This window comes from Giraffa tippelskirchi, chromosome 3 (assembly GCF_054371585.1).
Source record: "Giraffa tippelskirchi isolate mGirTip1 chromosome 3, T2T-mGirTip1v1.2.pri, whole genome shotgun sequence".
In the NCBI taxonomy this organism is placed as follows: domain Eukaryota; kingdom Metazoa; phylum Chordata; class Mammalia; order Artiodactyla; family Giraffidae; genus Giraffa; species Giraffa tippelskirchi.
The window spans coordinates 56,520,517-56,535,472 of NC_137277.1; the positions used below are offsets into that span (position 1 = coordinate 56,520,517).

The window sequence follows — 14,956 nt, forward strand, 5'->3', positions numbered from 1 at the left end:
TAACAACAATAATAATATCTGTATCTATCTATCCATCTCTATATATATTTGGCTGACTGAAATTTACTGGCCTAGATACCAGGGAAACTACAGTCATTGGACCTGGTGTATAGTAGCCCTGCAATAAGTATCAATATATTTAAGCATGATCAGGGTAAATATATGTTCATCTTATTTACCAGCAAAATGACAGACGTGGTGTTCATTGGATTTTCATTCTAGTAGGAAAGTTAGCTAATAAATAAATATATAACATATGTAAGCAGCGATGCTTTCCAGGAAGACGGATGCAGATCAGTCAGGGGATAGAGAACACCCTGTGATCAGTTTGGTTGGTTGGGGAGGTGACAGACTACTTTAGACAAGGAGACACTTAAGCAAAGACCTGAGTGAAGTGAGTCGCCTATCACTGTGCAGCCAGAGTCTATTGGCCAAACAGCAGTTCTTATCTTAAGGCTTCAGTGTGTCTGAGCTTGGGTGTGGCTGAGCTGGCCCCAGGGTCTGGCTCAGTGTCTGCTTGCAAAGCTGGACACGATGATAGGACTCTCTTCAGTCTCACTCAGGAGGTTGTTGGCTGGACTCAGTTCCTCCCAGCCTGTTGGACAGAAGGTCTCAGCTCCTGACTGGCTGTTGGTCAAGCAGCCACCCTCAGCTCTTTGTCACATAGGCCTCTCCACAGGAAAGCAACTCATAAATGACAACTTGCTTTGTGAGAGCAAGTGGGAAGTGCCAGAGAGAGTGTGTGAGCAACCTTCTGTGTATCCATCACAGCCTTTCATGACCTGACCTGGGGGTGACCTCCCATCACTGTTACTCATCTTTGTGTGCTTAGCTCCTCAGTGGTGTCTGACTCTTTGCGACCCCATGGACTGTAGCCCACTAGGCTTCTCTGCCCATGGAATTCTCCAGGCAAGAATATTGGAGTGGGTTACCATTCCCTTCTCCAGGAGATCTTCCCGACCCAGAGATTGAACCTGAGTCTCCTGAATTGCAGAGTTCTTTACTGTCTGAGACACCTGGGAAGCCCCATTGCTCTCCTTTATAGGGGGTTTATTCTCGTCTGTTTTTTAGAACAGGGGTCCTCAAGCCCTGGGCCTCAGACTGGTAGTGATCCGTGGCCTGTTAGAAACCAGGCTGCACAGCAGGAGAAGAGTGACAGGTGAGAGAACAAAACATCATCTTTATTTACAGCCACTCTCCATCACTGGTATTATTGCCTAAGCTCCATCTCCTGTCAGATCATCACAGCAATAGATTCTCATAGGAGTGGGAACCCTACTGGGAACTGTTCATGTGAGGGATCTAGGTTGTGTGGTCCTTATAGGAGTCAACCTCTGACCCAGTGTCCATGTAAAAACCATCTTCCACAAAACCAGTCCCTGGTGCCAAAAAGGTCACTTTGGGGATCACTGCTTTAGAAGCAAGTCACTAGGTCCAGCTCACACACAGAGAAGGATATCACAGACATGAGTCCCAGGAAGCAGATGCTTGGCAAACAGTCAGAATGCTGCCCACAACAGTAGGACACTGTCCACAGATCTGGGGGAAGAGCTCTGAAGATGTGGAGAAGAGCAAATGCAAAGAATAAGACTTGTTTGATGGACAGAGAAAGGCTGGAGAGGAATAAGAGGAGGGGGTGGAGCTTATAGGGTAGGCAGGGCTCAGATCCTAGGTCATATGGCACTTTTCAGGTCTTAGTAGTTCGGTTTTCAATATGAGTGTGAAGAAAATTCCTTGGAGCGATTTGAGTTAAGGAGACTGGAAAAAGCTTCCTATTATGAGATCAAGGGGATAGCAAATTATACATCCATTCTACTTGTTTACTTGTTTGTTATCATTTATTCTTAATGACCTTCCTAAGGTGAAGTTGGCAATTCCATGTCTACAAAAACTTCATATTAAAAAATTATGTTACTTTATTGATTCTTAGCACCCTGAATCTGACAGTCTAGTTGTCTATAACGAGACGATTTGTATTTGGGTATTTTAGAATTTGCGCTTCCCTGTGTTTCAAGGGGAAGAAGAATTAGCTGATTCATTATTAATAATTATTATTATTTCATTATTCTTCTTTGTAATCAGTTGAGCTTGTCCCACATCAACCACAGGCAAAGTCAGGAAAGCAAGGAGCTGGGATAAGAAGCAATATGGTGAACCTGATTCTGACTGTGCGTGGGGAGACAGGGGGAGGCTCTCCTAGAGATAGTCAGGAAGTGCAGGATCCAACTCCTCCTGGAGGGCACATTTAAATTGCTGATTCCTTCTTCCTAACTATCTGGGTCAGTTAATTCCAGCACAGAGCTGCCAGCAGAACTCTTGCCTGGCCAAGCTTCTCTGCTTTGAATTTTCCCACAAGTTACCTTGCCCAGTGCAGTCAGAAGACATGCGTGCCTGCCAACCCTCCCTCTCGCAAGATGATGTGCGAGCTCTCTCTACTCAGGAAACATCTGGCTGATCCAGCGGGTCACTTGCTGTTTCATAAATTAGTGTCCAGAATCAGATGGGAAGACAGAACTTCAGCGATTACTCAACCCCACCAGCAAGTTAAAAAACTAAAATGAGAAGAGAGGAAATGGGACCCTTGGGCCCCCCTCCCCAGAGACCCAGCACCTTGGCTGCACAATCACATTTCCTAGCTTGTGATAGAAAAGGAAGGCTGTTTACAAGAGCTTGAAGTCGCTGGAAGGGGAGAGGAGCCAAGCAGCATAGTACAGGGAGAGCTCCTATTTGGATGCTTTCAGCAATCGAGCAATGATTCAACACCAGCCTGAAATCAGGCTCCTAATGAAGAGTGTTATTCACTGTCCCTGGGAAAATGAAACTTCACATTCATTGGTAAGCAGAATCCATGACCCCTTGGGAACAGACCCAGCCCCTCCAAAGCTGTTTGACACAGAACAAAAGTTGTTGTGTGTCCTTCACTGAGCTCTAAGCATCATTTTTGTTCTGCTTGGTTTCTGTTGGTTTTCTTCTCAGTTTATGAACCAGTAGGGGCTTTCCTGTGGCTTAGCTAGTAAAGAACCCGCCTGCCAACGCAGGAGATGCAGGTTTGATTCCTGGTCGAGACGATCCCCTGGAGAAAGAAATGGCAACCCACTCCGGTATTCTTGCCTGGAAAATCCCATGCTCAGGGGAGCCTGGCAGGTGACAGTCCATGTGGTTGCAGAGTCAGACATGACTGAGTGCTCACTCACACATACACATATGAACCACTAGAGAGGAATTGAGTAAAATAGACAGGAAACAATGGGTATGGTAACTGCCCCCACCCCCACCAACCTCCATATCTGTCCCTGAGGAAAGCAGGTTAACTTCCAGCACCCTGCCTGTAAATTAAAAGCTCTTTCCTTCTTGAACTTCTTTGCCTCCTGCCTCTCTCACTTCCCTTAGTTATACCAAAAATAACTTTCTAGTGTGTCAACTCCTAGACAGTCATCATAAATTCTCCAAAGGTGTTCAAAAAGAATGGAGAAGCAAAAGCAAAAAAAAAAAGTTGTTTAATTTTTAATAATAGTAAGCAAAAAATAACTAAAACACAAAACAATTACAGTTGTTAAAAATTCTAAAAATTCATTTCTAAAAGCTCACTCTTTTGTTAAGAAATAAATGGAAGACAAGATAAAGTGTAAATTTTTATATTGATCTTTCTGCCATAGGTTGAGATTGAGATCCTGGTACTTTAGGGTTGTTGTGCCATAATTGATTCATTCACTCCTTCAGGAGATAGTTTAAATACTGTGTGTGTTCTCTATATTGAGTGCATAGCTGAGAACAAGACAAAGGTCCTCGGCTTCTTGGAGTCTTTATACTTATAGATGTGTTAGGATGAAATGATCTAAAATGTGTGAAGTGCTCAGACTGTGCCTGCCATTTAGAAAATGGTCAGTAAATATTCACTATTATTAACTATTACCCACGTCTGTGCTTTAGACTCAAGCCATTCCTTTTAGCTCCCCAGATTTTGATCGAAATCTTCACATTTGGTCAAATTTCTGTCCAAATTCAATTTTATCACAAGGGATTGGCTCACACACACAATTATGAAGATTGAAAAGTCCCCAAAATATTTCGAAACTATTTATAAATAGACATAGCATGAAATGTAACTGTTGTAATATTTTTACTTATATACTTTTATCTGCTTTATATCTACTTGATTTCCTACTTCTTAACACTTAGGTTTAGATCACTCATGAAAATTTCACAAGATACTAAACAGCTGACTGTCAGCTTGTTATCTTTCTTTTCCTTTCTTTGCTGTGCTGTGTCTAGGTTGCTACTTGCGGGCTTTCTCTATTTGTGATGAGTGGGAGCTACTCTTTGCTGCAGTGCACAGGCCTCGGACTGTAGTGGCTTCTCTGGTTGCGGAGCTCCCAGGCCTAGAGCACGGGGACCTCAGGAGCTGTGGCTCACAGGCTCAGGAGCTGTGACTCACAGGCTTAGCAGTTCTGTGGCATGTGGAACCCTCCCGGACCAGAGATTAAACCCACGTCCCCTGCATTGGCAGGTAGGTTCTTAACCACTGGCCCACCAGGGAAGTCTACCTTGTCATCTTCCTTGCTACAAATTCTGAAATAGAAACAACATAAACTTATTTGACTTTTAGCAAACATGGGTAGAATAAAATGCTGAAAACTCTAAAGATATATCTGTTTTAATTAAACTGGCTAAACTAAAACTAGCTTTTTTTTTTCTTTGATAACTGGGCAAAACCTTTATTGTGAATCTTATTTTTTTCTTTTAGTGATAGAGTGCAATGCAGCACACCATGACTTCCGCAAAGATATATTCCTTTATATGTATTTTTCAAAATGATCTTCCATTGAAAGGGGAATCTTAGGGATGCAGAAAACTTGCAGTTGTTTTTGGTCCAACCCTCATGAGAACTTAGGTACAGTGACTGCCTTGAATGATGTAGGGTATCAGAGATGGTGGTAGAGCTGCCTATCAAAAATGAAGACATGTTATTTAAAAATTTTAGTCTGAAACTGTTGACTGAAAAAAAAAAAAATGCACAGGGTGAGAATTGTGAGTTAAGTTTTCTTTGGGGCAAAATGAGGACTAGAGCCCTGGAGAAATTTTCTCAGATCGCTCTGAGGAACTGCTCTGAAGAGGCAGAGGCTAAGGGCAGTGTGTATGTGATTTTAGTGAAGCTGATGCATGCAATCAAGCTCACGTTTTGGCAGAAGGCTGCTGCCAGTCACATGAAGTTTGCTACTAGTTATGAGGGGCAGGTGTCTCTGCTCCTTAATGAGTTTAGTGACTTTCTAGATAGGAGAAGAAGCAAGAAGTTGGTCTCATAAAATCTTCCCTTGAAAATCTCTAACTACCTGAAGAGGCGCCTGTTCTACTAGAACCTCCCAGAGAAAAGAGTGCCTTATTCCTGATCTTTGCCCTGAATTTCTTGCAGGGTATGTCAAATATCAGCGACTGCAGTGGCTAGTGATATCATACTCATGGTGACAGATTGCAAATGACAATATTTAGTTGGCAGTGCACTATCATGGTCATAAATTGGACCATAGGTTGGGAGGTGTTTCATGATTATTTTGTACCAGAGTGCTAGGATCGCTTGCTCCTAGGTTAGGCTAAGATTTCATTGATGTGCTATTACTGGACTAGGCCCTATCAGAGCCAAAAGTCCCTGGACCATCTGTCTTACTAGTATGTTGTGGTCCAGAAAATGATTCCTTCTTGTTGCTACTTCCCATATCTAAATTTACACTATTACCACCATTGATTTTATATAGAAATATATGTCTGATCAACTGTTTCAGGTCAGTTAGTCATCAATTCATGAGAGGCTCAGTCACACATTTGGTAAGACAAGAAACAACAATCTTATGAAATAGGCAGAATATAAGTAATATAGTTAGTAGTATTTGTAAGGTTATAAGTAAGAATTCAAGACAAGAACTCCATTAGGTGCCACCCTGTATATCCCCAGGGTATCTGATTTAGTGTATTCCATACCAATCCTTTCCTTTAAAGGAAATAATATACTGGAATTGTTCATAAGACCAGTCACAGTTCTTCATGTTATTAGGCTGGTTACACTTAGTATTTACTTACACTTTTCCCAGCATAAGGGAAGGGGTCTTTTATGTTTATGGCAATAGTCAGAGTAGCCATGATTGATTGATTGAGTCAGAGCAGCCATGATTGATTGGCCAAGTGAGGAAGTCCCTTCTTGTAATATCAATAGGGGCCCAAACAGAACTACAACTTCTTCTTTCCAGAATAATTTCCTGAGAGTCATTCAGTTAGAGCCTTGAATGGAGAAATCCACCATGGTAATCCAGAAGTAATGGAAATAGGTGATTGAGTATAAACTCAACAATTCAGTTAACTTTATCTGTACATAATATCACAAAATATGTTTATTTCATAAGCAAGTGTGGGCAATTATCAAAGTAATTGGTATATAAGCTTGCTTTGGTATCTTGGATCAGTTGTCTACTTCTTACCATCCTGGTCTGGTACTTTCTCCTCTGTGTAAGCACTGTTTTAAGGTGATTTTGAAGTCAGCAGTCCTGTGTATAGCTCAATTAATTGCAGGGTCCCTCTCTAAGTGGAAATAGTAATCCAAGCATCAATTTCCTTCAGGTTCACTGTGCGTGAGCTAGTGAAGAGTACCTGATGAGAATCCTCCCATTTAGGTTGAAGATAGTCCTTTAAATTATGTCTTTTCCAGAATGCATAATCCCCAGGTTGCAGGTTGGGGCCTCTGATCTTCATCCACAGATACATTAATGAGAAAAACTTTAGAAACAAACAGCATATTAAAAAGCAGAGACATTACTTTGTCAATAAAGGTCCGTCTAGTCAAGGCTTTGGTTTTTCCAGTAGTCGTGTATGGATGTGAGTTGGACTATAAAGAAAGCTGAGCACAGAAGAATTGATGTTTTTGAACTGTGGTGTTGGAGAAGACTCTTGAGAGTCCCTTGGGCTGCAAGGAGATCCAACCAGTCCATCCCAAAGGAGATCAGTCCTGGGTGTTCATTGGAAGGACTTATGTTGAAGCTGAAACTCCAATACTTTGGCCACCTAATGTGAAGAGCTGACTCATTTGAAAAGACCCTGATGCTGGGAAAGATTGAGGGCGGGAGAGAAGGGGACGACCAAGGATGAGATGGTTGGATGTCATCACCAACTCAATGGATAAGAGTGTGGGTAAACTCCGGGAATTGGTGATGGACAGGGAGACCTGGCATGCTGCAGTTCATGGGGTCGCAAAGAGTTGGACACAACTGAGAGACTGAACTGAACTGAGAGTGTCCTTTTAATAATTCAACTAAAATTTACAACAATGTAATAGCTAAGAGCTATCTGGGAAGTGACTCTTAGTAAATAAAGATCTCAGTTAACAAAACTTGAATTTACTCTCCACAGAAATATAATCTTTTTCTCTCTAAAATTACCCTTATTTCTACCAAATATAGCCAAATAATACTTATTTGTTTACAAATTAATTCTGGTTTCAATAAACTTGGCCTGATGATTTATACAAGTGTAATTATACAGGCTCTTTCAAAATTGGCTTTGGTGAAAGGAAAAGGCTTTGCTGTAAGGAACTTCAGATTGAATTATTAAAATGCCTCTTATGGCCAGGAAAGCCACATCAAAGGCTGGTGACAAATTTCACCTGAGCTAACAATAGATATGAAGATATGAATAAATTCCTACCTTTGAAAGACAAAATGCCTTGGAATTTCTGCACCTGTTAGGAGATGGCTTTCCTAATTTATTTGATTTTTAAAGTTGCTGGGAACCTAAGAGTTTCCAGTCTCTGGAAAGATCAAGGAGAAAGAAAAGATAAATATTTCCATCTGCTTAAAAGGTATAATTAACAAGTTTCTCTAACTCATAATTAGCTGAAGGGAAGAGTGTCTTTCATCTGGAAAAGAAAAATGTTAGCAATGTTTTAAATAGAAACCATAATTTTATAACCATATTCCCTAGTTCACATAGACCTATATAAATAATCCTTTTGTTAACAGTTTTGTGAAGCCATCAGGTTTTCCAATAGAATTGTTTAATTTCAACCCAGGTCACCAGTATGGATCTGAAAGTTATCAGAATCCTGTACTTGTCAAAAAGTCTTTACTAAGAATATTCTTGAAGAGGAAGCATTTTTGCAAAGGTATCAGAATAAAACAGTAACTGTCTATGACTGACAAAAGACAAGAAGTCACAAAGACCTGCTTACAATGCAACTGAAAAAGAAATTTTTTTACTCCAGTGGCATAAAACATTTGAAAATGACTACAACTATGACTGATAATATTTTACCAGGAGACACCAGATTCTTAGGAATTCCATATAATTTCTAGACTAATAACATTTACTCATACAGTCTAACCTAAGAAGATTTATTACTATTTGACAATACTTCCCATGTAATTTAACATACCAAATAAACCTAATTAATTTGTATTAGTTTGTCATCAGGTTTTTTTCCTATCAAGAAACAATCAGCTCTAAAACAAAATTACTTTATTTTACTTTAACAAAACACAATTCCACTTATCATACCTTCCTTTATTGAAAACACACATCCTACTTTGCTACTGTATACTAAAATGTTTCTCTTACTACTTTTAGTAGCTTAATAACATATTTAAATTCAACTTTTAAAAACCTTAATTTGTAGTGAAAACTAAGTTACATTTACATTAGCATTCTGTAGATTGGCAAACATAAACACCAATAATTTTTTCTAAAAATGTGCTTTCTTATAGAAAATATCTCAGTGTGACACCAAACATATTTATTAATCATCCTAAATACCATTAGTTTCTTTGTAAAAGGAAGTCAATGTTCAGTAATTAATGTTTTAGTATCTTGTTTTATTTGGAATGACCTAACCAATAAACTTTCATCATTTAATTTATCACAAATCTTCAAGTTACCAAAGTCTAGAGAGACTTTTTAATTTAAATGTAATTGATTTATATTGTTGTGCTAGTTTCAGAGAAACAGTAAAGTGATTTATTTTCTTCCATTATAGGTTATTAATAGAAATTGAGCATAGTTCTCTCTGCTATACATTAGGTCCTTATAGGTTTGAGAGATTATCTTTAACTAGATATTCCTAATATATAATTATTCCTAAGGAGTTTACCCAAAAGCTCTTATCTCATTTACTTATTAAAATATCATCATACTGTTTGGCTGAAAGTTTAGTTTCAGGTGCAAAGGATTTGTTAACAAAAGCAAGCACTCATTACATACAAATAATTTCAATATTTAATAGAGGATTATTTAATTTAATTTCAATATACAATCATTAAAAGAAAAGAGAAAGAGAAACGATAGAGAAGAGTAATAGCACATACATCACCAAATTGGGTTGACCAACATCTAGACTTAAACAGTATGCTGGGAAGTCCCTCCTTAACAGCAATCTAGAGTCCAAATTGGGAAAAGGTCCTGAGCAGTGTGTCCACTCCATGGGTGAGTGTTCGAATTGTAGTTTCAGGGACACCCCCTTGTTATCCCAGGCCACAAACTGATATTATCATTTGGGGCACAAAAATGCAGCTCTGGGTTTTATTTTAGTCTTTTTACAATGCTATTTGTTTCAGCTTGTGAGTCATAGGATTTTGTTAAGCCCTGAGCAGTTGGCCAGACTTCCAGGGCTCAAGAATCCCAAGACCTGCTCCCTCTCTTATCTAAAGTGCTGCCTGATTTGCTGTGCTTTCAGGCAGGCATGGAATCCAAGCAGTGCTCAGGCAGGTCAATAGCAAGGTCAGAGGCCTGCGTTCCTGCTACTGAAGCCTGAACAAGACTTCCTCCATTTTAATTTCCTAGCACATACCAAGCTGTTTTTCTCAATGAAAAATTTACAACAGATATAATAAAACCTTACTTCACGTCTATCAAACCTAGGTACAATTGCCTGAATTTAGAAAAACATATGGATTAGTCTATGTTTCTGAGAGTATACTTGATTTGTATAATGCTTGTTCATCTGTAAGCCAGTTAAGCAGACCTTTTAAAAAATGATTTTGGAAATACCATTCAGAGACACAAAAACATCACTATCTATAGCATCCATGTACAGAAATAAAAAAACATACAAACAGAGCTCTTCTAAGTTTAATTTAAAATTTTTAGACATGAAAAAGATATAATATGAAACTCACTAGTTTATTAAAAAAAAAAAAGGTCCAAAAAAAAAAAAAAGGTCCAGTGTATTTCTGGAAGATGGAATAAATTAAGTCTACCTGCTAAGATAGTATCTTGCTATTATTTGTAAAAGAGACTTTTAAGATTTTTGATAGTTCTTATTTTCAAAATAACCTTTTCTTTTTTTTCTCTCCTTCTGATAACAATTCCCTTGCTTCCTAGAGGAGACTCTGTAAATACTTACATCTCAAAGGTGCAAAGAATGGAAGTTGCACCATGGATTTTTGTTCCTTAAGTCCAGAACATTTACAATAAATGCAAGATTTTTGAGATTAAAGGGTACATTTGGGGATTGGTGGAAAGGATAAGTGGGGTTTGAATTATTTCTAGAGCATTTCTGTTGTTAAAAAGGCTTGATCTGTAAGACAAGTAGTACAAGTTCTGCTGCTGCTGCTTAGTCACTTATTCGTGTTTGACTCTCTATGACCCCACGGACTATATTCTGCCAGGTTCCCCTGACCGTGGGATTCTCCAGGCAAGAATACTGTGGTGGGTTCAGTTTCTCAGATGGCAGTCTGAATGATATGGAGGTCATCTCTCCCATCCAACAATGTTATCCTCAATTCCCTGCTTCACATCAGGAGAAGATCTTCAACTAAGCTAAAAATGAAAAGGTCTTTTGTTCTAGATTTAGAGCTATGTGTCTGTGGAGTGCATAAACAAATTCTTCCACAGAGGCTTCAGAATGTTTCTTTCCCTCTGGAGACATAGTTTCACTTCAGCTTAGAGTTAAAGGCCTTAAAAAATTCCCATCAGGTTCTGAACATCAACTTCCACATTTGGCCAATCGCTAATCAGAGGGCTACTTAAATTAAAAAAAAAAAAAAATTCCTTTGAATATCCTGTCAGGATTCCACTGGACAAACAGTACATAGATATTTCTGGCAGTAAGTATTCAACAACTCCATGGGGGCAAGAGCTATCCCCAAAGAGTGCAAATATTATCCTCCCAAGATCCAGAGCTACTCCCAAAGATAACCAAAAGAAAAGAAAAAGGCTCAGACAATTCCCGTGAAAGCTGACAACAGGGATAGGACCCTACCACACATAGACTGCAACCCATATTTCCTCCCAGCTAAAATGTTTAGGTCTCTAAACTGGCTGTTGCCAAGTCAAGTTCTCAGGACAAAAGAGACAGGAATGCAATGGCTGTGCTTGAGAAAGAAGGTATCTACAGCCACCAGGTACTCAAAAGCAAATTCACAATGCAAAGGTCTGTAAGAATGCCTGCCAATCCAAATTCATAAAGGAAGGGAGAAAGTGAAATTTTACTTCCTCTATTAGCCAGGTACCACAGATGGAGATAGAGATGAGAGAACCAACTTTGCAAAGAATTTTTACCTTTGCTGGCTTCTAGCAGTTTTTCTAGGATCCTGTCTGCAAGCACTGGAGTGAGTAGGGTGTCCTAGTAGGTCCCATCCTGGTCATCTAATCTCCCTCTATCTTTATGATGAGTTCTTGGCTGAGATCCCCTTCCCCTTTTTCTAGATCACATCATACTTGATAAGATTATCTAGGTTACAAGTTTTCCACTGTGGTCACTGTGATTCAAGATTATCTTTGATAAAGTTAGCCTACTTGTCCAGCCCTAAAACAAAATTTTGTTATCTGAGGCCTCATACTGGATACAGTCCAACTTAACAGACCCAGTCTGACCTTAGATTCAGTCCAGTTTCTAAGCTTGACCCAGTCCAATCCCAGTACCAGTTCAGCTTTTTAAGTCAGACCCACTCTGATTTTGGCCAGTTTCTGGACAGTCAAGCAGAAGATGTGCTCAAATAAAGTCTGAAATCTCTCAGAAAAGCTGCAGAAGTAGAATCTGAGAGGGACATACTCACCAACTCCAGAGACAGCAAGAAAGCAGAGTTCAAGGGCTCAGCAGGTATCCACGTCTAGTTGCTTTTGCTTCTGGGGGCCTTTGGGAGGAGGGTCGCCTTCAGTTCTCCCTTCTCACACCAGAAAGGTTAAAAGATAAACTGAGGAATATTAAACTTTTTAGGAACTTGTTTAAGCAAAAATCAGTTCAATTGGATACCATCCCCCATAGGAGATAGAAAGGAGCACCAAGTAGAAGTACAAAATAAAGAGACTGTTGCAGGCAGAAGGGAGCAGAAATAAGATTATATTAGGAAAACAGCATGCTTGTTATTGCAAGGCTGTTTTCCTTCAGGGCAGGGGTCTATCAGGCAGATTAACCAGCACTGATCAGGCAATTCCTGGTGGACTGGTTTGAGATTCCATTTCTGGGAGAGCCAAACTGTAATGAAGTCCTGGACTGGGATGCGGGGCTTTGCATAAAGGCTCCATTTGAGGCATGCTGTCTTGTTTTTCAAAGCAGTTAGCCACAGAATCCTAGAATATTACATGTTTTCCTTCCATATGGTGGTGATCACATCCTCTCATTATCATAAACTGTGTACATATTCCATGTCCTCTGTAGTCTGCTAATTCCCTTTATGAACTCCACTGCCTAGCACTGAACCTCGCACACCAGGTAGAGAACTTGCAAACACACTCACATAACATGCTGCCTTGTTGCTATTCCATTATATATCTGATGAAATGGAGAGTATTATACGTGTCCAAGTAGATGCAGAAAAATACATACAAATAGATTAGCAATATGAACAGTTTTTTGAAGTCTTCCCATTTTGTTGGTTCTAAACTCTGAGAACCTAAACCTATTCTGTTTCTATATTCTCAAGAAAATATTGTAGTTGGAGAGTTGTATAGAAAATTAAACTTTGGGGAAAGTTTAATAAGCAGGTCTGCTTATTTTTTGTATGACCTTCCCTTTTTCTCTCTAGCACTTCCGGCTCCTCCACTAACTCTGCTCTGACAGTATGCATGATGCAGTCACACTGGAAGGCGTGATGACAACAGCATGGGCCAGGAGCGTCAGAGCGATGGGCATGGATGTTCCCTGCTTCCCTTTTTCTCTGGTTAAACTTCATAGGCTGATGTTCCACATTAGAAAGTAGGTTTGGGTGTGGGTACTGAGTGCGCTGCTGGACAGTAAGGAGGCTTGGGGATGACAAGACTTCCCACAGCATTGAGAGCACCTCCGTGATGGTGCTGGAGGGATGCTGGAGATGGTGGAGACCCGTGGGGGAATGAGCAGGCATTAGGACTGAATATGTCTCATCAGGTCACTGCTCAGCCTAAAATCCTTCAAAGCTTTCTAGTACTCTGGCTATAACATAAAAGTCCTTGCCATGTCTCTCAGGATCTCCCACAGCCTCACCGCCTTCTTCTTCAGCCACATGGGAGATGCCTTCCTCCACTCTCACTGCTCAGACCTACTGGCCTTCGGTTGGTCCCACAGCATGACTGCCTCTCCTGCTTGATGGATTTTACGGAAACGGTTCCTTCCATGTGGAATAGTTTTCTTCTCCAACCTCCATCCAGCCAACTCCAACATGTTCTCCTCAACCCCTCAGAATTGGTTGGTGCCCCAGGTTTAGACTCTCACTCACTTTACCTGCCCTTTCTCACAACTCATCATCCTTCAACAGCTTCTCCACTGTGTCTTCTTCACTAGATCATAAGCTCCTTGAGGCTGGACCCCAAGCCTGTCTCACTCACCCCAGGAACTACCATGCCTGTCCCTTTGCTAGATGGATGCCAAACCATTGAAAGATATGTGAAGTGAATACAGGTCTCAAAGCATTTAAAGATAATTCTATGAGCCAACTGGGTGGTGCCACCAGAAACATGAGAACTGAATGGGCTCTACCTGCGTTTCTTTCAATCGCAGCTGGGAAGGAGTTTTAAAGGGCAGGCATTAGAGGTGGGGATTCTGGGTGAGGAATCTCAGCCAGGGAGCCAGGCCGGGGCCTTCACCGTGATATAGGAACATTTTCAGGAAGTGACCCTCTGCTGGAATTCCTCAGTTCCAAGGTAGTCATTAGCTTTAAACTGCTATGCAGTATGAATAATTCACCTGTGGAAGAAAATTTAGCACTGATAGTAACGCTACTTTCATCATGAAAATCCTGAAATCCCGACTAATCTCAGCTGAACTCAGTCCAGACTGAGCCATTTCCGTAACATTAAAGTATAACCTGTAGCCATAGCAGCAAAGCCACCTCTTAACGTGAACCTTTCAAGGAAAGACTAAGGAGATCTACAGCACCTAGAACCACTAAAATGATGACTTGGGGAAATAACTTGGCTTGAATTAAATTATTAAATATTTAAGTACAGTTTAATGTAATCAAATCAAATGTCTTTATCTGAATAGATTTTCCCTTCTGAGTGTGTGTCATTTGGTCAGTCTTCTCCAAATCTTGAAAGTCACTCACTAGATACCATTTGAGTGCCTAGGATAGACTCCGTTAGGGGTCAGTAATCTAAGTGAAAGAAGGGTTTCTACCTGTGCACCTCCATAGCACCATGTCTGTTCGGGGTTGCTGGCATTTCCTGCTGGCTCAGGGGCTCTGTTCCCCACACAGCCTCATTTTTCAGGGCCACCTAGCACTGTCATCTCCAACTTAGCAAGCATGAACGCCACAGGGCCTTTACTAATTACAGCAAGCTAGGTGACTTTTTTAAAATCGCCTTACCAACAAATTAAGTATGCTCAGTATTCAAACTGTTTTTAGCAGATTATTAAACACTGTTAAAGATACAGTTTGCGTGACACCATTTCCTGCTGAGTCTTTGCTCAAAGACTATAACCCTAGTGCTTGTGTTTCAGTGACTTTATATATTAAAAAAAAAAAAAAATCACCTTGACCTCTGTTACATAAGACATTCAGATTTA

At 40.2% G+C, this 14,956-nt stretch overlaps 1 protein-coding gene across 1 annotated transcript in view; it reads right to left on the reverse strand.

Annotated features, from left to right (window-relative positions):
* LOC145542579 (phosphatidylcholine transfer protein-like) overlaps positions 1-14,956 on the reverse strand; it is a 130,739-nt gene that overhangs the window by 90,883 nt on the left and 24,900 nt on the right. The window lies entirely within an intron of this gene.